Consider the following 11281-nt stretch of genomic DNA (forward strand, 5'->3'; position numbering starts at 1 on the left):
TGGCGTCTTGAAGGAAGTGTTCGAGAAGGTACGTTCGCATTTACTGAAGGCCCACGCTACGAACACCAGGTACTACAACCTCAGAAGACGTAACGTCAAACTTTCAGAGGGTCAGGAGGTGTGGCGCAAAACGTACATTCAGAGTGACGCTGAGAAGTTCAAGGCTACCAAGCTTGCCCCAAAGTACGAGAAGTGCATTGTCAAGAAGGTACTATCTCCGCTCGTTTACGAGTTAATTGCTCACAATGGCAAGCCTCTCGGTACTTGGCATATCAAGGACATCAAGGTTTAATCCTTGTCTTTTGTTTTCACCCTCAGTTCGCCGAATAGTTTTTTTTGCCAGGGTTCTCAGCCGTAGGACTTGTTTCACAAGTGTTGTTTGGTATTCTACCAACAATGACGCCAAGGCTACTTTTCCCTTTTAGGGAAACCTTTAGGTTAGTTTTTTTTTGTGATCGCCCCATTTAGGGTATGCGATTTATTTTTCTTTTTTCGAGTGGACAAGTATCTGCTGTATACTTGCCTCGTGTTTTTTTTCTCTGTGACTTTATAGTCCAGATTTTTGTTTCCAGGGATGACATCATGTGTTTTGAGCACTATTCCCTGTGGTTGTGTTTTGTTGCGATGACGTCCAATTATATCGTGATCAGCGACGTTTTATTCTGCGGTTTTATAACCCAGGCATTTTTATTTTATTTTAGCAAATAATGTTAGTTATGGCCGAAATAGCCTAACAACGTTTTGGAAAAGGAATGAGTAGAATTGCATGTCAAGTTCTACTTTACTGGGGAAATCGAGTACCACTGGTTCACAGTTGGGACTTTATGGGGAATTTTGGATGCTCGGACAGGAGAGATTTTTTTTGGTTGGTAGAACATCAGTCCTGGTAGATGGATCATTTTGGTTTGGTATTGCTTTTGTGAAAGTTTAGTTATAGTTAGTAAGTTAGTTTTTTTTCTCAATTGGACTTTTTGGGGGTCTTTCTGGTGTAAAGATTCACTTATTTTTTTTTTCTCTTATTTTCAGTTTGTAGTTCGCTGAGGGCAGCTCAGATTCTTTCTCCGTGCGAATGTCTAGGGGGGAGGGTATTGTAGCGTTGCAGTTTGCTGTTTTTTCACAAATTAATATTTCTTCTCAATATTCTGATTTTGGATACCACTAGCGACATCTATTGGCGTGATTTAGAATTAATTTGCAATAGATGGCGCTTTTTGCTCAGTTAATTGAAATATACTTTGATGAAACATTTCCTAGTGTTTTTATATTGATTATTCTATTTTTCAAATAGAATATTTTCAGTGTTCTGGAAATTGTTTTCATCATGGTTTTATTAGTACAGTATTTACTTTTTCAAACGGCGAAACGAAACGTATCGCGATGTCTATGACAGAGCGGCTGTCAGTGGAGCTGTCAAATCACTTAGGAATTTGTCGATCGTGCGCAACCGCAATTTGATTATTTTCGGGAATGTAATTCCTTTTATTTCAAATCGGGTGGTGCAAAATGCATCCACGATAATTTCTTGATGAATAAATAAAAATAACACACATGAGGTAAGTTCCCGTCGGAGAATTTATTTATTTTTCGTGATTGATATTTTTCGTATTCCAGTACGTGGTTATTTCATGTGATCGTTTCTTTCAGAGATTCCCTAAATCCTATTCGGATGAGGGTATTGGGTTGCTGAAGACTGCGAGTGAAGCTTAAATTAGCGAACAGTCTTCGTAAGTATTTCTTTCCCATTGCGGGTTTTTTCATAACCTAATGCCACGTTCCACATGTGATGCTGACACTGGTATTTCTCGTTTCAGATGCGGGATTTCATATTTTACGATTTTACATTTCATATTTTAGATATTTCAATATTTCATATTGATTTCTATAATTATTACTCCTTTCTGAACTGCTGATCTCTTCGCATTTCCTCCTTGTCATCAAACCTCTGTCTCTGCAAGAGTTTGAACGCTTACCTGTCAAAGAGATGCAAGAGCTTCACCTGGCACTGCGCGCTTGAGGCCGTGGAGGACGCTGCTTGTAACCTAAAAGTGTGCGAGACCCGTTGGACCCCGGAAGAAGAGAGGAACGTTCAGGGTAACGGCTTATAACCGCATGGCTTCCAAGGTACCCACTTTTCCATCCTTCAAGTAGGAGTCTTTCCGACCTGACATCGCGCAGTTATCTTAACTAGTAGAGTCTTTTAATATTTAGGCTGAGTTTTAAGAAATTTGTAGTGGCAATAATATTCACCAAACCGAACCTAATTAACGACCCTGAATCCCTTGAGATTGGCACTATTACAGTAGTTATTATAATATCGTAATTGTTAACTATATACGAGCATACGAGATAAAAATAAATTGTGTCAATTGAGAGGGAGCTGTTTTATTTACATTTTCTAATTTCACACAAGGAACGGTAACTTATATAAATTTCTGCAAGCCGGACAACCTCTTTTTCACGTGCAGACAATTCACCATCTTCTCCGTCTGCACCGGTGGCGGTTCAATTCCAGTCACCAAGCCGCCAGGAAAAATCCTTTCTTGCAGTGGCGCCCCTCTTTGGTGTTTATTATTGCCACCCTTTTTGTAAAAAGTTTATGGGTGGATGGTTAATAAAAGAAGCGACATTGTTTGCTGACTACCCTCTCATAAGCTTTTGTTTAGTTATTTTATTGTTGTAATTAGGGAATTTCTCATGTTGTGTGTTGTGTTTGTCCTGTATTTTATTTTTGTGGCCCACATTTTGTTAACAACATAAACTTATAACCTATTTATAACAGAGCGTACTTACTCTTATTTATGAGGAACTACATAATGTTTGGTTATTTTGTTGAGTTGAAACTTGTTTTATAGTTGGGACAAGTAAGTAACATTTTTATTGTTAGGTTATCAATTTAGTATACCTACACTGCTTTTGTGTTTCTTTATGTAAACATATAACCCGTTACTTACTTTAATTTTAATTAATTTTTCAAGGACAAACACTTTTGTTGAAATTTAAAATTAGTTTATGTAATAGGATAACAAAGTACCTATTTACCTGTTATTTTGTACTAAGGTAACAATTTCCTTTGTGTCACTGCGGACATATAACATTAATTTGAAGTTACCTAGTACATTGTTTTTTTTGGTAATTATTTACATACTTGTTTATTACTTGTATTTTTTTTTAAACAATAACATTATTGTTGTTATTGTGTGTTTTAGAACATAAGTGAGAGGTTTTATCCAATCTTGTAAGGTGCCATTCTCAACAAATTTGACAATTTAAATTCATTTTCATTCAAAAATTTTTAAATAATATTTTTGCCACTTAGTTTATTTTACACATAGCTTTTTACAATGGATACCAAAACGGTTTACTACCATTCATTATTACGCGACGAACTTATGTATGAGATAACTGTTCGATCTGAGTCTCCGGAAGATACAGTTCCCAAAATGATAAAACAACTTAAGTCATTGTGTTCCGAGTTTAGTCCTGAGGAAATTATTGATGAAGAACTTAAACCTAGTGTGGAATTGCCCAATATTTCTGGCAAGTTAAAGGAATTACAATCACATTTAGATAATTTCAAGAAGACTAAGGAGCGGTATCAGCTGACTCGTTCGAAGGCTTTGTATTGCCACTTGCTTCACCGACTGGATAGGCTAGCAGCGTGTAAGGAATCTGTTGACGCAGCTATTCATGCTAGTTTAAAACAGAAGTTGAACATGTGCCTTTCAGTTTTAGAAGGCTTCGTCACAAACAAGTCAGATGGGGAATCTAGTTCCAATTTACAGTCAGACGATTGTAGGGAAACTGTTGTTGTGGACCAGTCATCGAAGGTTAATATTTTAAATTGGAACATAAAGTTTTCAGTTGATTCCAGTGTGCATTCCTTTTTGGAATTAGTTAATGAACGCGCGACGGCTTTTGGTGTTTCTGATAGTGTTTTATTTAAGTCGGCGTTTTGTTTTTTCCATGATCAAACACTTTTATGGTATAGAGGTGTCAAAGATCAGGTCTCGTCGTGGAAGGAACTAAGTGAATTATTGGTTGAGGAGTTTGCACCTGCAGATTATGACTATAGGTTAATAGGAGAAATTCGTTCTCGTACACAAGGTCAGGATGAACCTACCCACATTTATTTTGCTATCATGAATGGAATGTTTTCGCGTTTGAAACGGCCATTTTCTGAACAAGATAAGATTGAGATCTTGTTACATAATATTAGGCCTATCTATGCTGAATTGTTAGCTTTACACGACTTCGACACTGTTGCTGACCTCAAGGATAAATGTCGTAAAATTGAAGTAAGACGTCAGCAAACTAGTACCTTCAATGAACCATCTAAACAGCCGTGTATGAATCCAGAGTACACTTACAAGGGTAAATCACCAAAGCCTGTTACTGCTGTCACACAACCACCCTTTTCTGACAGTAAACCAACTTCTAACAAAAAACTCTTATGTTTGAAGTGTAAGGCAAATACACATAGTACAAAATACTGTACGGATAAACGGTTGTTATGTTTTAAGTGTGGTGAAGTAGGGTACACTACTAAAAATTGTGCTAAGTGTAAGAGTGCTACCAATTCAAAAAACTAGCAGGTAACCGAAGTAATGTTATTTCAGAAGATGTCGAACCTTCTGAAAATAAACAATGGTTGGACATTGTTGATTCTTATTTCAAAAACAACAACGTTACTTCGGTTTTGTTTAAACCTAATATAAATGATGTTCGGCCATATTTGAACGTGAACATTTTAGACATGACTGTTTGCGGACTATTGGATTCTGGAGCTGCAATTTCAATTATTGGTAACGGAGCACACCAACGTTTCATTGATCTGGGTTACTCTTTGGATGAGTCGTGTGCATCAACGGTTACTGTTGCTGATGGGTCTTTCTGTAGCACTATAGGAACCATCACATTACCTATTACATTTAAGGACGTCACAAAGGTAATTACATTTTATGTCATTCCTTCAATTGTCTCTGATGTCATTTTAGGAGTAGACTTTTGGAAAAATTTTAAATTAATGCCAGAGATTTTTCAAAATATTTGTTACGTAGAGGCACCTAAAAATTTTCTTAAAACTTCATCGAACATTGACAAGCCTATCAATTTTATTCAGTCTTTTGAAAACTTAAACTTGGAACAACGTGAATTGGCAGACAGGATGATCAAACAGTTTCATAGTGTTTCTTTTGAAAGCAAGGGCTTAGGTAGGACGGATCTTATTGAGCACACAATAAACACAGGCGAAGCTTCACCGATTAAGTGTAGGCCATATCCCATGTCACCTGAGAAGTCTAAGGAGTTACATAAGGAGGTAGATAAGATGCTGGAGCTAGATGTTATTACACCTAGTGAAAGTCCGTGGAATAATCCCGTACTTATGGTTCCTAAATCTGACGGTTCATGGCGATTTTGTTTAGACTGCCGTAAACTTAATGCAGTCACTAAAGGTGATGCTTACGCTATCCCGTACATACCTCAAATTTTAGACAGCCTTAGAAATGCTAAGTACATCAGTTCTGTGGATTTTAAATCTAGTTTCTGGCAAATTAAATTAGACGAACAGTCACAAGAGAAAACTAGTTTCACTGTTCCAGGGAGAGGCTTGTTCAAATTTAAGGTAATGCCATTTGGTCTTTGCGGAGCACCTGCTCGTCAGCAAAGATTGATGGACATGTTGTTCGGAACGCCTTTTTGTAGTGACATAACTAAAGGAATGATCTTTTGTTACGTTGATGACGTCATAATAGTTGCAGAGGACTTCAATACGCACTTATTATTACTACAGCGACTGCACCAACGTATCCAAAGTGCAAATTTGACGATTAACTTCGAAAAAAGTAAATTTTTTAGACAGTCGCTGAAATATTTAGGGTACATCGTTGATGAGTATGGTTTGAGGACAGACCCAGACAAAGTGCGTGCAATTCTTGATTTCCCGGTACCAAAAACTTCGAAAGAGGTTAAAATGTTTATTGGCACTTGTTCTTGGTACCGTCGGTTCATCCGGAATTTTGCATCCATTGCTGCGCCTTTGAATGCCCTCACCAGTACTAAGACTAAATTTTTGTGGAACCCAGCTGCACAAGAGGCTTTTGAATCTTTAAAAAATTGTTTGGTCTCTGCTCCAGTTTTAGCATGCCCAGATTTTGAGAAGCCCTTTTCTGTTCATTGCGATGCGTCAAGTTACGGCATAGGTGGTATGCTAACCCAGACAGTAGACGGGAATGACCATCCTATTGCATATATTAGTAGATCACTTAATAAGAATGAACGTAACTACAGTGCAACCGAAAGGGAAGCACTAGCGGTAGTTTTTGCGGTAGAGAAATTTGAACCGTACCTAGGCACCAGACCATTTAAGGTTATTACGGATCATGCTTCCCTTAAATGGTTCATGAACTTAGAGAACCCGACAGGTCGTTTAGCTCGTTGGGGATGTCGTCTGTCCCAATACAATTTTACTATCGAGCATCGTAGGGGGAAGGATAATGTTGTCCCAGACGCTCTCTCGCGTTTATTGAATGTAGATGCTATAGATACCTCAGTTTCAGTAGACGTTGATGACGAGTGGTATAATAAAGTGATACATGGTTGCACGGCTTATCCAAAGAACTACCCCAACTATCGCATTGAAAATGGGAAACTGTACAGGCTTAGTAAAGGTAAATATACCCTGACACAGGAGTTTGACTGGAAAGAAGTTGTGTCCAAGTCCAAGAGGAAAGCAGTCATCGCCGAAAACCACGAACCTCCGACTTCAGCACACTTTGGTGTATTCAAAACACACCGAAGATTGAGCCTGAGGTATTATTGGCCGGGGATGTACCGCGACGTCATGGACTTCGTAAAAAATTGCACAACTTGTTCCGCGTACAAACACAAGACTACCTTGACACCTGGACTCATGGGTCAGCCTAAGCAATGTTTCAGACCGTTTCAAGCTTTGTCGATAGACTTAGTCGGACCTTTGCCTAGATCCCGATCAGGTTACATTCATCTGTTAGTGGTCACTTGCTGTTTTTCAAAATATACAATGCTATTTCCCTTGAGACGCGCGACTAGCGCAGCTGTGGCAAAGGCGTTCGAGAACTATGTTCTCCTGGCTCATGGAATTCCTGAAACCGTAATTACCGACAATGGGGTTCAATTTACGGGATCGGAATTTCGTAGCCTGTTGGAGAAATATAACGTCCCTCGTGTACATTACGGTCCTAGATACACGCCACAGATAAACTTGGTCGAAAGGTATAACAAAACAGTAATGACTGCTGTATCTTCGTACGTGAAAGAAGATCATAGAACCTGGGATCTCAATTTGTTTAAGATTCAGTTCGCACTTAACAGTGCTGTGAACGAATCTACCGGATTTACACCGTTCTTTTTGGTTCATGGCAGAGAACCTATAATAAATGGCTCCTTTTATAAGCAAACGGACGACTGCGAGTATGAAGTTGCTATGCCAAGAGAAGACTATGCAGGGGAGTTTGGCGTCTTGAAGGAAGTGTTCGAGAAGGTACGTTCGCATTTACTGAAGGCCCACGCTACGAACACCAGGTACTACAACCTCAGAAGACGTAACGTCAAACTTTCAGAGGGTCAGGAGGTGTGGCGCAAAACGTACATTCAGAGTGACGCTGAGAAGTTCAAGGCTACCAAGCTTGCCCCAAAGTACGAGAAGTGCATTGTCAAGAAGGTACTATCTCCGCTCGTTTACGAGTTAATTGCTCACAATGGCAAGCCTCTCGGTACTTGGCATATCAAGGACATCAAGGTTTAATCCTTGTCTTTTGTTTTCACCCTCAGTTCGCCGAATAGTTTTTTTTGCCAGGGTTCTCAGCCGTAGGACTTGTTTCACAAGTGTTGTTTGGTATTCTACCAACAATGACGCCAAGGCTACTTTTCCCTTTTAGGGAAACCTTTAGGTTAGTTTTTTTTTGTGATCGCCCCATTTAGGGTATGCGATTTATTTTTCTTTTTTCGAGTGGACAAGTATCTGCTGTATACTTGCCTCGTGTTTTTTTTCTCTGTGACTTTATAGTCCAGATTTTTGTTTCCAGGGATGACATCATGTGTTTTGAGCACTATTCCCTGTGGTTGTGTTTTGTTGCGATGACGTCCAATTATATCGTGATCAGCGACGTTTTATTCTGCGGTTTTATAACCCAGGCATTTTTATTTTATTTTAGCAAATAATGTTAGTTATGGCCGAAATAGCCTAACAACGTTTTGGAAAAGGAATGAGTAGAATTGCATGTCAAGTTCTACTTTACTGGGGAAATCGAGTACCACTGGTTCACAGTTGGGACTTTATGGGGAATTTTGGATGCTCGGACAGGAGAGATTTTTTTTGGTTGGTAGAACATCAGTCCTGGTAGATGGATCATTTTGGTTTGGTATTGCTTTTGTGAAAGTTTAGTTATAGTTAGTAAGTTAGTTTTTTTTCTCAATTGGACTTTTTGGGGGTCTTTCTGGTGTAAAGATTCACTTATTTTTTTTTTCTCTTATTTTCAGTTTGTAGTTCGCTGAGGGCAGCTCAGATTCTTTCTCCGTGCGAATGTCTAGGGGGGAGGGTATTGTAGCGTTGCAGTTTGCTGTTTTTTCACAAATTAATATTTCTTCTCAATATTCTGATTTTGGATACCACTAGCGACATCTATTGGCGTGATTTAGAATTAATTTGCAATAGATGGCGCTTTTTGCTCAGTTAATTGAAATATACTTTGATGAAACATTTCCTAGTGTTTTTATATTGATTATTCTATTTTTCAAATAGAATATTTTCAGTGTTCTGGAAATTGTTTTCATCATGGTTTTATTAGTACAGTATTTACTTTTTCAAACGGCGAAACGAAACGTATCGCGATGTCTATGACAGAGCGGCTGTCAGTGGAGCTGTCAAATCACTTAGGAATTTGTCGATCGTGCGCAACCGCAATTTGATTATTTTCGGGAATGTAATTCCTTTTATTTCAAATCGGGTGGTGCAAAATGCATCCACGATAATTTCTTGATGAATAAATAAAAATAACACACATGAGGTAAGTTCCCGTCGGAGAATTTATTTATTTTTCGTGATTGATATTTTTCGTATTCCAGTACGTGGTTATTTCATGTGATCGTTTCTTTCAGAGATTCCCTAAATCCTATTCGGATGAGGGTATTGGGTTGCTGAAGACTGCGAGTGAAGCTTAAATTAGCGAACAGTCTTCGTAAGTATTTCTTTCCCATTGCGGGTTTTTTCATAACCTAATGCCACGTTCCACATGTGATGCTGACACTGGTATTTCTCGTTTCAGATGCGGGATTTCATATTTTACGATTTTACATTTCATATTTTAGATATTTCAATATTTCATATTGATTTCTATAATTATTACTCCTTTCTGAACTGCTGATCTCTTCGCATTTCCTCCTTGTCATCAAACCTCTGTCTCTGCAAGAGTTTGAACGCTTACCTGTCAAAGAGATGCAAGAGCTTCACCTGGCACTGCGCGCTTGAGGCCGTGGAGGACGCTGCTTGTAACCTAAAAGTGTGCGAGACCCGTTGGACCCCGGAAGAAGAGAGGAACGTTCAGGGTAACGGCTTATAACCGCATGGCTTCCAAGGTACCCACTTTTCCATCCTTCAAGTAGGAGTCTTTCCGACCTGACATCGCGCAGTTATCTTAACTAGTAGAGTCTTTTAATATTTAGGCTGAGTTTTAAGAAATTTGTAGTGGCAATAATATTCACCAAACCGAACCTAATTAACGACCCTGAATCCCTTGAGATTGGCACTATTACAGTAGTTATTATAATATCGTAATTGTTAACTATATACGAGCATACGAGATAAAAATAAATTGTGTCAATTGAGAGGGAGCTGTTTTATTTACATTTTCTAATTTCACACAAGGAACGGTAACTTATATAAATTTCTGCAAGCCGGACAACCTCTTTTTCACGTGCAGACAATTCACCATCTTCTCCGTCTGCACCGGTGGCGGTTCAATTCCAGTCACCAAGCCGCCGGGAAAAAATCCTTTCTTGCAACCTACTCCGTGAATACAAGGATTCCCAAGATTTTTTTTGAACCGTGATTCCCGGGAGTAAGCACTTATTATTTGTACCAGGCTGCCAGCTCATAAAATCAATTGGTTCCCAATTTCAAACCTGATAAAGCCCAAAACAATAACTCAGCAAGACACCACGGTGCAAAGCAGAACCAACGCCGGCGTAAGAGCATTTGCGAGCGCATATTAATTGCGATTAAACGTTGATAATGCTAATTCCGCCGCAGTCGCTATATCAATTAGCGATACTGCTGTGAGCCCGCGTTGTGTTGCCGTCGTAAAGATAGTAAAATTGTTCGCTCGCAAATGGATATTGGCAATGTGAAAGGGACGCTGATTTTTATTGGTACCAACTGTATAACCGATAGGATCAATTTATTATAATTGGTACCTACTAGTTATAAGAACGGCTACACTTTCGACAATATAATTAATAGAAACAGAATCATTTTAGACTCATTTCTGCAAAATGTGTTTGATAATTTCGACTTTTGACACTTTTGTGTCTTTGTCTATTTACGAGTAGATGATAGAGACACGATAATATCCGTCTTATTCATAAGTAGGCCTTGAACTTAATAAATATGCACAGAAGTGAGTCATTGTAGAGTTTATAAGTCAGTTAATTTCATTAAAAGTAGACATAAAATAATAGTGACGTAATTTCACATCCAATAATTTAAATTTTCTTCTAAGTTTAAGTCCAGAAACTTAATTAAATAGGCTTGACGATATCGATTTTCAATCCCACGATGTAGTAGGTACTAAATACAAAGTTCTCCATAGATCGAAGCTCGGATACACGGTGCTAAATCTTCAAAAGGCAATAAATACATTCTAAACTATAAACCAATTGAATATCCAGCTTCCTAGCATTTAATCCGACAAAGGTGGTGCATAAATATTAAACGGGCGACCTTTGCCCGCCACTTAGCGCAGTGTCTTCCCAAACGCAGTTTACGAGATGGTTATTCAATATTGCCCATATATCGACGTATTGTTGTACAATTTACGATTTATGCTATAAGATTCAGTTGCTCAATAAGGCTTATTCTGAATAATATCGTCTTTGTTTCTATGCCCCTTTACGAGATTGTAGAGAATGAGTTTGATTGTGATAAGCCAGGTATGCGCACACTAGAATACTAAAAACTTTTACATTTAAACTTTCTTAATATGTGAAGATTTAAATTGACTAAAACTACCAGAAGTTTATTTAGAAA

General features: G+C 38.4%; 2 long non-coding RNA genes across 2 annotated transcripts; both read left to right on the top strand.

Moving 5' to 3' along the window:
• Positions 1-230: 230 nt before the first annotated feature.
• LOC135081900 (uncharacterized) lies at positions 231-2370 on the top strand. The gene is made up of 2 exons (XR_010259289.1): positions 231-1724; positions 1812-2370. It is a non-coding gene; the product is annotated as an uncharacterized LOC135081900 (long non-coding RNA).
• A 5351-nt stretch (positions 2371-7721) lies between these two features.
• Positions 7722-9861, top strand: LOC135081901 (uncharacterized). Its single transcript, XR_010259290.1, has 2 exons — positions 7722-9215; positions 9303-9861. It is a non-coding gene; the product is annotated as an uncharacterized LOC135081901 (long non-coding RNA).
• Positions 9862-11281: the final 1420 nt, after the last annotated feature.

Source organism: Ostrinia nubilalis, chromosome 20, assembly GCF_963855985.1.
Source record: "Ostrinia nubilalis chromosome 20, ilOstNubi1.1, whole genome shotgun sequence".
In the NCBI taxonomy this organism is placed as follows: Eukaryota; Metazoa; Arthropoda; class Insecta; order Lepidoptera; family Crambidae; genus Ostrinia; species Ostrinia nubilalis.